Source organism: Diospyros lotus, chromosome 8 (assembly GCF_014633365.1).
Source record: "Diospyros lotus cultivar Yz01 chromosome 8, ASM1463336v1, whole genome shotgun sequence".
Taxonomy (NCBI): Eukaryota; Viridiplantae; Streptophyta; class Magnoliopsida; order Ericales; family Ebenaceae; genus Diospyros; species Diospyros lotus.
In genome coordinates, this window is record NC_068345.1 from 39102017 (window position 1) to 39112112 (window position 10096).

Here is a 10096-nt window from a genome sequence, read left to right on the forward strand (position 1 = left end):
GGGCAACTTATATTGCAAACCATCCAACATGCAATCAATGGTTTTAGAAGCTTTTGCAGGAAGTAGCTTGCTCTACATTGCCCAGGCAATGAATCCTCCTCTCCCTTTATCCACCTCTCTGATTTATGCTATAAAAGAGCACCTATTTAATAAACCATGCTGGAAAAGTGGGAAGTTGTAATTAAATGCATATATGGGCCCTACCTAAAGCCAAATCTGATTCCCTTTTCTTTCTGTTCTGCTCGCTTGTGGGCATGGAGCCCCACCTCAGGCCCAGAGGCTGCAGTATTGTAAACAAAAATTAGGAACAACGCCCAGACTCAGAGCTTGCAGAGGAACTCATTATGCTGGGGTCTCAAACGGGGAGGACTGGGTGATATAATAGCTAGTCATTATTACCACCACTTTGCTTCTGTTTTCTCCATAAATAATGCCAAAAAATCCCCATTTTAGAAGTCTGTCTGCTCAGTTTAATGGTATTTTCTTCCTTCTAACACAAGTTTAGAGAATGCCTGTGTCCGGCACTGCATGACATGATCATCATTAAGATGGGCTGCTCATCATCTTTCTTTTTTTTTCTTTCTTTCTTTCTTTTGCACATTCTTAATTGAATGTATAGTTTGGTGGGTTAATCTCTTGGAAGATACTGCTTATCTTATATGATTTATATACTTAAAATGTCATTAAATGATGGGAGAGTCACATTTTAGTATTTGCATTCTAATGATTAGGCCAACAATGTTCTAAAATAATATTTGGTAGTATATTTTAAAAAAAATATTCTAAACTAAAAAGAATAGGTAATAATAAATGACTACTATTCGCGAGTATTTGACTATAATTATCAAGATTTTTTTACTTATATAGTAGTGTGGAGACCTTTTATAGGAGTGATGTTCAATATATATAAGGTGTTTAAGCATTTTATATGAATTTGAGTAATAGCATAAATTTTCAACGTAGCAAAACAAAAGGGAATACAAAATCTAAATCATGTCACTATTTAAGTTATCTTTAGTATTTTCATGTAAATATGAAAGGACTTAAAGTTATTTTATTCTATATTAATGCATTATATTATATGTCTAATTATTATAGATATAAAATATATTAATATAAAATATCATATTAAATATCACTCTAAATATTTAAATGAATTTTGATTTGAAAATTTAGGTTGAAATAAATAATTAAATCGATAAAATTATAAATCATTTGAACTACTATAATGTGGCAATTAGTGATTAAAAATACTGTCAAGAGCCACATGTAAATACTTTGATGGTTATATACCCATGAGATAAATTTAACATATACTTACTAAACTTTAAAGATATAACTATTTACTCACTAAATTTGGATAGTTACTACTTACTCATTGAATTTTGTTCAACGTCTACCATCCACATCATCTAATATTGTAAATGAAAAATGTTCACGTGGTTAAAGAATTTTATATACACTCATTAAATTTTAAAAATATAACTATTTATTCATTGAACTTTAGAAACAAACAAAGGTGAAAAAACCAAAACCAAAAAATAGATATTAAAAAAAAAAAAGATAGTCTGCTCAGATTGTTCAATTCTAAAAGTAAACCAAAAGCATAAACTTAACCAAAAAATCACCATAAAAAGGCATACTCATGTGCCTCAATTCTAAAAGTAATGCAAAAACTCAATCAAGATAATAGATAAAAATAGATTTTTCAGATGTATTAATTTTTGAAGTAAACTAGTAACAAAAACTAAAACTAATTAATCAGCATCTTTTAACCAATCAATAAATGAAAAAAATTGCAATTTTTTTATATCCATTAAGAACAATGAAAACCACAAAGATGTATTCAATAACGAGACCAAATGCCAAAAACTAATAATCTTTAATCTACAAAGATGTAAAATCAATTTTTGGCTCTTGATGTCATTATTGAATACATCTTTGTGGTTTTCATTATTTTTAATAGATGTAAAAAATATGTAGTTTTTTATTTGTTAATTGGTTAAAGGATGTTGATTCATTAGTTTTAGTTTTTGCTACTGATTTGTTTCAATAATTAATACATCTGAACAACTTGTATTTATTAATTATCTTTGTTAAATTTTTGTATCTACATTACTTCCAGAATTAAGGCACCTGAGCAAACATTTTTATAGTAATTTTTTAATTGAGTTTATCCTTCTGGTTTGCTTCTAAAATTGAGTCATTTAAGTAGGCATTTTTATTTCTTTCTTAGTTTTGATTTTTATATCTAATTTGCTTCTAAAATTTAGTGTGTAAGTAATTATATTTTTAAAATTCAATAAATATATGTTAAATTATTTAATCACGTGAGTATTTTTCTTTAGTTGTGGATATTTTTTATTTGTAATATTAAATAGCAGTGTAACATGTAATAGATAGTTGATATTAAATAAAGTTATGAACAAACAATGTAATAGATGGTTGATATTAAACAAGGTTATGAACAAGTAATAATAATCTAAAATTTAATAAATAAGTATTACATATTTGAAGTTTCAGCGTACGTTAAATTTACCCTGTACCCACGATTTCAGTACGGATACTTACACACGAGACTCTCATCCGACCCTCAACCTTTCGATTCTCTTCAAAACCCCAACAGAGCCTTGGATATTGACCATGGCCGCCGCAGTAGCCGCTAGGGCACCGTCCGTGCCACCGCCGCCCTTGTTAAACCGAAGGCGCCTCCTCGGTCTCCCTTCCGCTTCCCGTTGCAAAAGTCACTCTAATATCGCAATTTCGGGTTATTGTAGATCATTACACTCATGGCACCTCAGAATCTCTTCCATCTTTACATGAATTAATTGCTCAATTGAATCAATGAGATGCATTTCAGGTCTCGTGTTGTTGCGATGAGCTGCGCCTGCGTCTGAACGATACTTCCCTTTCACACTGCCACTGCCTCTGCATTGTTCAATTCGATGCTCTTGATTACTCCTCGGCGCTACGGGTGGACCACTGGAGGTACTTTTTCCAATTAAATTTATAGCCAAGTATTTGTGCTTTTTGGTTATTATGTACATATCTTTGCGTTATGCCTTGATTGATTCTTCCTTAATTCAATAATTTTCACGAGAATTGTGGTCTGTTTTTGATTATGCAGATTTCGCCTGATTATCTAGAATTGGTTGCTTCGCTCTAGAGGAACTAATGCTTGTTTGCTAGCCTTGCTATTTTTGTTTGGTTTCTTCACCCGTGGTTTTCATAATAAATAGAACATAGAATAGGTAGCTAGATTTCTGTGGGTCGGTAAACTCCGGCACAACAACATATTGCACTTGGGTTCCGCAAGGGCATAAATCTAGTTCAGTCAAGGAAAATGGAAAAGGAAATTTTTTTTATAGCAGTATTACAGAATGGAAGTCCTGGATAAACTTCATTACAAGAAATTAAGAGTGACACATACTTCCAAGTATGAAGATTGAAGATTGAAGATTGATAGTAGGGTGCCCTCATCATAAACTTATGACTCTAGCGTTCCTTGACCTCGAGTTTCTAAACAAGGATAAGGTTGTCTCTGTAGCCTATGGCTAAAGAATCAATTATTCCAATGTAAATAAATTGGGAAGAAGAAAAATACTAGCCCCACTTATTAGCTAAACAAGTAAGGATAAGATTGTCTTTGTAGCCTATGGTTAAAGAATCAATTATTTCAATGTATTCAACATGTTTAGGACGGTTAAGTAGTGTTAAATATTGTCAATACGGATAAAAGGAGTTGGTTCCTCGTTTTCAATGAAACTGAAATCTATTGATGGGATTTTGACTCTATGATATGGCATGCTCTGTGAGCCAGAACCAGTTGGTTTTGGCATCATCAGGAGTATATGGTCCACTCATTCTATCATGTTCTCACTGATCAAGGAGGTGATGATCGAGGGCAATTCCTAGGGTCACATTCTTTGTCTGCATGGCTGACCTTGGCTCCCTATATAGATGGATGGTTTGTGGGAATAGGTTGTCACAATCGGTGCTACTCCTGTAAGTACTGGGCAGTGTTTAAAAATGCACACTTTAAGTGCAAAGCATGAAGTGCACCATGCTTGGCCCTTTTTCTATGTGAAGCTCAGCGACTTTAGCTGAGCGCAATTAAAGTGTGATTTTACCTGAGCTTTGAAGTGCCATAAAGCGTGCTTCAGAAATACGCCTCTTTTTGTTTTATGTTTTATGTTTTTTGTTTTTTTATATTAAGCAATATAAATAGTTGGATTTGTTTAAATTTATCAAGGAATAGAGCTATTGGAGAGGGAAGCAATATTACCTTTCCTTGGAGACTGCCTGGAAAGTGAGGTTGGCCCTAGAGTGCATAGTTGCCGAGGGTGCTTGGAGCTTGAGGCACAAGACACAGGTGTTGGATGTGAGGTGCACACTTATTCCAAATTTGTATAAAAATACTTATACATAATTTTTTTCACTATATAGTATAAGGTAAATGCAAACTAATAAAATCATAAATAACAAATATCCAACATTATATTACTATAATAACAACTAAATTAATATTATTTCAAAAAAGCACGAGTCTAAACATCAACATGAAGTGTCATTTCAAATACAAGGTTCAAAACAAGAGGCAAATTTATAAAATGACAAGCAAGTAAAATGGGATACAATTTGCAAACATAACAAATCATAGTCCAACATAACAAAATATAGCCCAAGTCTAAATCACTAGTAATATTTAAATCATAGTCTATTTGTCTTGAGTCTAACATAACAAAATATTAACATAAAGCAGTGTTTCAAAATTTTACGAGTTTAAATTACACATTTACACTCATCTCTCATCAAATCAATTCTTATCAAAATCAAGTTCATGGTCATGCTCCTCATCATGTTCTTCTTGCAAGGCTTCAACACCTTCATCTTCATCAGAATTTTCTAAATTAGCTTCCTCCTCATATAGTAGTTGTAATAAAGTAGATCTAGACCTAGATGATGAATCAACACTTATTCTAGTTCTCCTTTCTCCTTCAATGTTTTTATTGAGTTCTGGGTTTAGGGTTTGTTGAGTCTTGTATCACTTTTCACACAAGAACCACCACTCGCTCACATCCAACCCTCACCCGATAAGAACAGAAATAGAGTAATTTGAAAAACAGAACAAATGAAAGCAATAACAGAAAAGTAAAGAGACAAGAAAACTTATCTTGGTTCAGGCATAAATTGTCCTACATCCAGACTGTTGAAGCCTTTGATAGAATTCACTAGAGAAGAATCCAGAATACAACACTCCCTCCCTCGCACACACTTGGGCAATGAACAATAGCCTCCCTCCCAAGAATACAAGGATTGAGCCTTTGCTCCCTCTCAATTCTCTAAAGCCTGTGCAAGATACAACAGAATAAAATGAATGATGAATCACTCGCTCAGAACCTATCCGCCTCTATTTATAAGAGATAGAGGTGGTTACAAACCAGGGACTTAAATGCAAATAGAAAGAAATAGAAAGACTTCCAGAACTACTTCTAAGTAGGTTAGTTCTGTTAGGTTTTAAACTCATAAAACATAAAATACAAACTTATTTCTAACTATATTTAAAATCCTCTACCGAGAATTGATGCTAACTAATGCAAATCCTAACAGGGTTCTATGAGAAGAGGTTATGAGATGACGTTTGGGATGATTATTTTAATAAGGTTTATGAGAACTGGAAGAGGTTATGACGTTTGGGTTTATGTTTATAGGTTTTATGTTCAGAATTTATATTTAACCTTTTTTGAAATTTCTTTTAAGTATTTTTTTCCTTGTTATAACAGAAAATTAATTAATAATCTTAAATAAGACCCAATGGCACATAGGCACAATAAGCGCCTATTGTGGAGGCGCACACCTCACCTGAGCCATGCTGAGGCACCCTCTCTAGAGCTTTGTGCCTAGGTGTGCCTCTGGCAACTATTCTGGAGAGTCGTTCTTTACTTGGACAGTCACTTTTGGCTCTATCCTCGCCATATCAAGCTTGAATAATGTAGGCATGTTATAGCATTTTGGTGCTTGTGGATGGATGGAGGCTAGTGGGCCATTTGTTATTGTGCCACCTAATTGCTACATGATTGTAGGGGATTTTGTTTTTACATTGTTTAGAAAAACATGGTTTATGACGGCGACAATATGGAACTTTTCTTTGATTGGACAAAAAGCCACCTGAAAAGAAATTCAACAATTGTGGAGCATCACTCCCTATTGGGTTCCTTGGTGTTTATGGAGAAAGAAAAGATAGGACATTCGAAGGTAAGGAGAGGCCTACATGTTTTCTTAAAGAAACACTTATCGCTCCTTTTTGGGTCTTGATATCCCCTCTATCATGGCCTTTGTTGATTCGTTCCTTTTTGAAAGTTCTTAGTTTGCCGTAGCTTTTGTACAAGGTTTCCCTTTTTCTGCCTAGGTTACACGAAACAGAAAACGGATATTGTTCCTTTCGGCCCAAGAGGATGATCGGGTGGATAGCTTGAGTCAACGGTGATCCGCACGGCAAGAGGAGATAACACCTGCAAGCACTCCGATGCTCAAGTAAGTAAGAGCTCAAGGTGGTAGAATTTTTGTAATATATATGGAATTAAGGGATTTAAATTAAGTAGAAAGAAAACAGAATATATGGAATGCAAATTTAGTAAAAATGCAAGAATGGATGATGTTATAATAAAATTAGAAGACCAAATCTTACAAAGAAAATACCATTTTCGATATTTGGGATCAATGATTCAAAAAGATGGAGAAATCCACGAGGATGTTGCACATAGAATTAAGGCAGGTTGGCTAAAATGGAGAAATGCATCGGGGGTGTTATGTGATGGTAAAATCTCATTAAAATTGAAAGAAAAATTTTATAGGACAGCTATAAGACCAGTCTTGCTGTATGGCTCAGAATGTTGGGCAGTCAAATACCAGTATGAGCAAAAGACGAGTGTAGCGGAGATGAGGATGTTAAGATGGATGTGCGGACATACAAGAAAGGATAAAATTAAAAATGAAGTTATTCGTAATAAGGTAGGAGTAGTGCCAATCGAGGAGAAGATGAGAGAGACTAGACTAAGATGGTTTGGTCATGTGAGAAGAAGACTAAGAGACGTTCCTGTGAGGAGAGTTGATGAAATAGAACAATTAGTCACAAAAAGAGGTAGAGGTAGACCCAAGAAGACTTTGGGAGAGACATTAAAATTTGATATGAAATATATGAATCTAAATGAGGATATGACAAAAGACAGAAATACATGGAAGTCTAGAATTCATGTAGCCGACCCCACATAGTGGGATAAAGGCTGGATATGTTGTTGTTGTTGAAAAAGAACTTACCTTAACTGGTGGCCGACTAGGTAATATAGGAGAGAAGGGAAGAGCCTTTGTGTGTTGCCGGCCATTGTGGGAGGATAAAGAGTCGAGGATCTCGACACAGTTGAGGCATGTTGCAAGCGCGAGGATCTTGGTATGGGGATGTTGTTGGGCTGGCGTTGGACCGAGATCGGGCCTAGTACTGAGCTATGGGCTTACCATTGGGTCGGGCCTAATGAAATTAGTATGATCCATAGCCCTCTAGGTCGAATGTTTGCAGGGGCGAGCATTCGAGCTCGGGATGCTTAGCTAAGATGGTGATAGTGCTCTGAACGTTTTGACGTGCCTTAGGCTCGGGCCAAGCTGCTACAACATTCCGCCCATTTGCATGTTATTTGGTTTGTGTTCACTCTAAGAAACAGAAACCCCAACTACAATGAAACTTTGCTCACTGCTACAACATACCGCCCATTTGCATCACAAACACTTCATGCTGCTCTTGGTTTCTCTCCCTTTCCCTCTTCCCCTCCATGAAATTGTGATCTCCCTTTTTTTGCCTGACAACCCCTTTCTGAAATTAAAAGCTCTTCTCCAACTAAAACTATTCTCTAACATGCCAACCGACAGGCCTTTCTCCAACAAAAGCTTTTGAAATCCACACACACACACTCACAAAAAAAAAAAAGGGTGTAGTGTTTGTCAGACCCATGTCCCTTATAAGATATTGATCTGGATCAATACATTCATTGATTCTAAGTACACGGAGGTGAGCTTTTATCATGGTACAAATAAAGAAAAATGTCACCTTCCTAAAGCATCTGGTCTGACCCTAGGCAAGTGAATTTAGTTCCAAAGCATATGGTCTGACACTAGGCAAGTGAATTGAATTCCAACAAACGGGCCAGAGAAGATAGCACTGGCCAAGGAGATGGCCTAAAGAGCAAGTAGTAACATTCTCCATGAGGAAGTTTAGATTAATTTGGAGGGAATTCCAGAGCATGAAGGCATGAATTTGAAAAGAAGAGGCTGTGATGTTCCTCTATTGAAGGAAGAAAGGAACATTCTCCCTCTCTCTTGGCCTTTAAGCTGATTACTGCTCTTTCTCTCCACATTAGTTTTAAATAATCTTTTCATTCTATTTCTTTCAGTAACCTGGCTTTTTTTGGGCTCAAACTATTCTAAATACACATACACATGTGAAAACTTCATTTTCTTCTCGCTTGAAAAAGTTCTAGTTTTTAACATGGGTAGAAGTACCATAAAGGAAAAAGTTTTACATTGATTTCACGATCTTCCTCATCTTTATCCGAGTACATCACATTGGATCCTTCATATCATGAACACTCCCGTGCTCATCCACTTTAGCATCAATAGGCATTGATCCCACACCTTCAATTCCTCTTGGTCAAATGTGGATTATTCATTGGATACGGAAAAAATAAACATCGAACCAAAAGAATAGATAAAGAAATGGAGATAACTTAGTAAGGTTGAGAGGAAGAAAAGAGGAGAGTGGGGACAGCCAGCCTTCAGTAAGAATGCACAAGAAAGTAAAATAAAGCAGAAAGTTGCATCACAATCGAGAATGCCTACTCCCCCAAACACGGACTAAAGAATAATACCAATTTGAGTTGAAGTCAACACCAAATTCAAATTCACAGGAAAAAATAAAAATAATAAAAGGGCCAACAGCTAGTTTTGGTAAAAGAAGCTCTCAAGCGAGTTAAGCTCTCAAGGGGCAAACCATATCAACTATTCAAGAATAATAAGTTTCTATTGATCAACAGAATTAGATTTAAGATGATTAATACCTATAAGATGGAAATAGTAGAAATTTTTAGATCATGAAAAGAACTCTTGGATAATTCTTCCCTTTCATTGGACTTTTGGTTCTTTATTGTTACTATAATGTAAAGGGAGAATACTGGATCCATATTCCCTTATTTTGAAGTTGTGTTACCATTGTAGGATGTGAGATATGCCCCCAAGAATTTAAATAATTTACTTCTAAAACAATTTCATTTGTCACTGGCGCAAATCGGGAATTAAACCTCTGCATTTCACACTTCATATTTTCCTAAAGTGCTCAAGTGTGGGAGGCATGAGATTCTTAACTTCTTCAGCGTGCTGTCCTTTTCCTGATTTCCTATTATTTATCTTCTCCAATGTGCTGTGTTTTTCCATTTTCTTCACATTTTCTCCAAGGAAAACTAAGAAATTGAATGAGAGAGAAAAAAATCAACACATATTCTGGCACGCTTCACCTAGAGTATTAGTATTATTAATGGCATGAACAACTGTGGGAATAAATCGTGTAACAATTAAGTATATACTGTTTTAAAGCAATATCTCGTCATTTTCTTCTCCATCTGTGTGTGTCCCAGAAAAATGAAAAATCAAACTAACCAAGCCGTGATTATGAGTTGAGAATAATACTCCAACCAATAACCATCAGTCAGACAAACACATTCACGCACTTGACTAATTACTCTGTCTATCAAGGAAGCGCACATGAATAAACTGAGTTGCATTCCCAAAAATAAGCCCTAATTAAGGAGATATTATCCGAAGAAACTAAAAGGTACCAATCAACTAAACGAGAGACGGAGGAGATCGAAATACCGAACACTTGGCGACGAGGCATCGGAAACGCAGGTCGCGGAGAACGACGTGGGAGGCGTTGTCGGTGGGGATCGGGGTGAGGCGGCGACCTTGTCGGTGAAGAAGATCGCTAACGAGTAGAGGTGCTTGCTCATGCAATCCTCCGACACGCCTCTCGGCTTCTCGGTCTCTTCTTCTCTCA

At 35.7% G+C, this 10096-nt stretch overlaps 1 long non-coding RNA gene across 1 annotated transcript; it reads right to left on the reverse strand.

Moving 5' to 3' along the window:
• Positions 1-2763: 2763 nt before the first annotated feature.
• On the reverse strand, positions 2764-10096 carry LOC127808863 (uncharacterized). The gene is made up of 3 exons (XR_008024997.1): positions 9916-10096; positions 4286-5349; positions 2764-2928 (listed from the first exon to the last, which is right to left on the reverse strand). It is a non-coding gene; the product is annotated as an uncharacterized LOC127808863 (long non-coding RNA).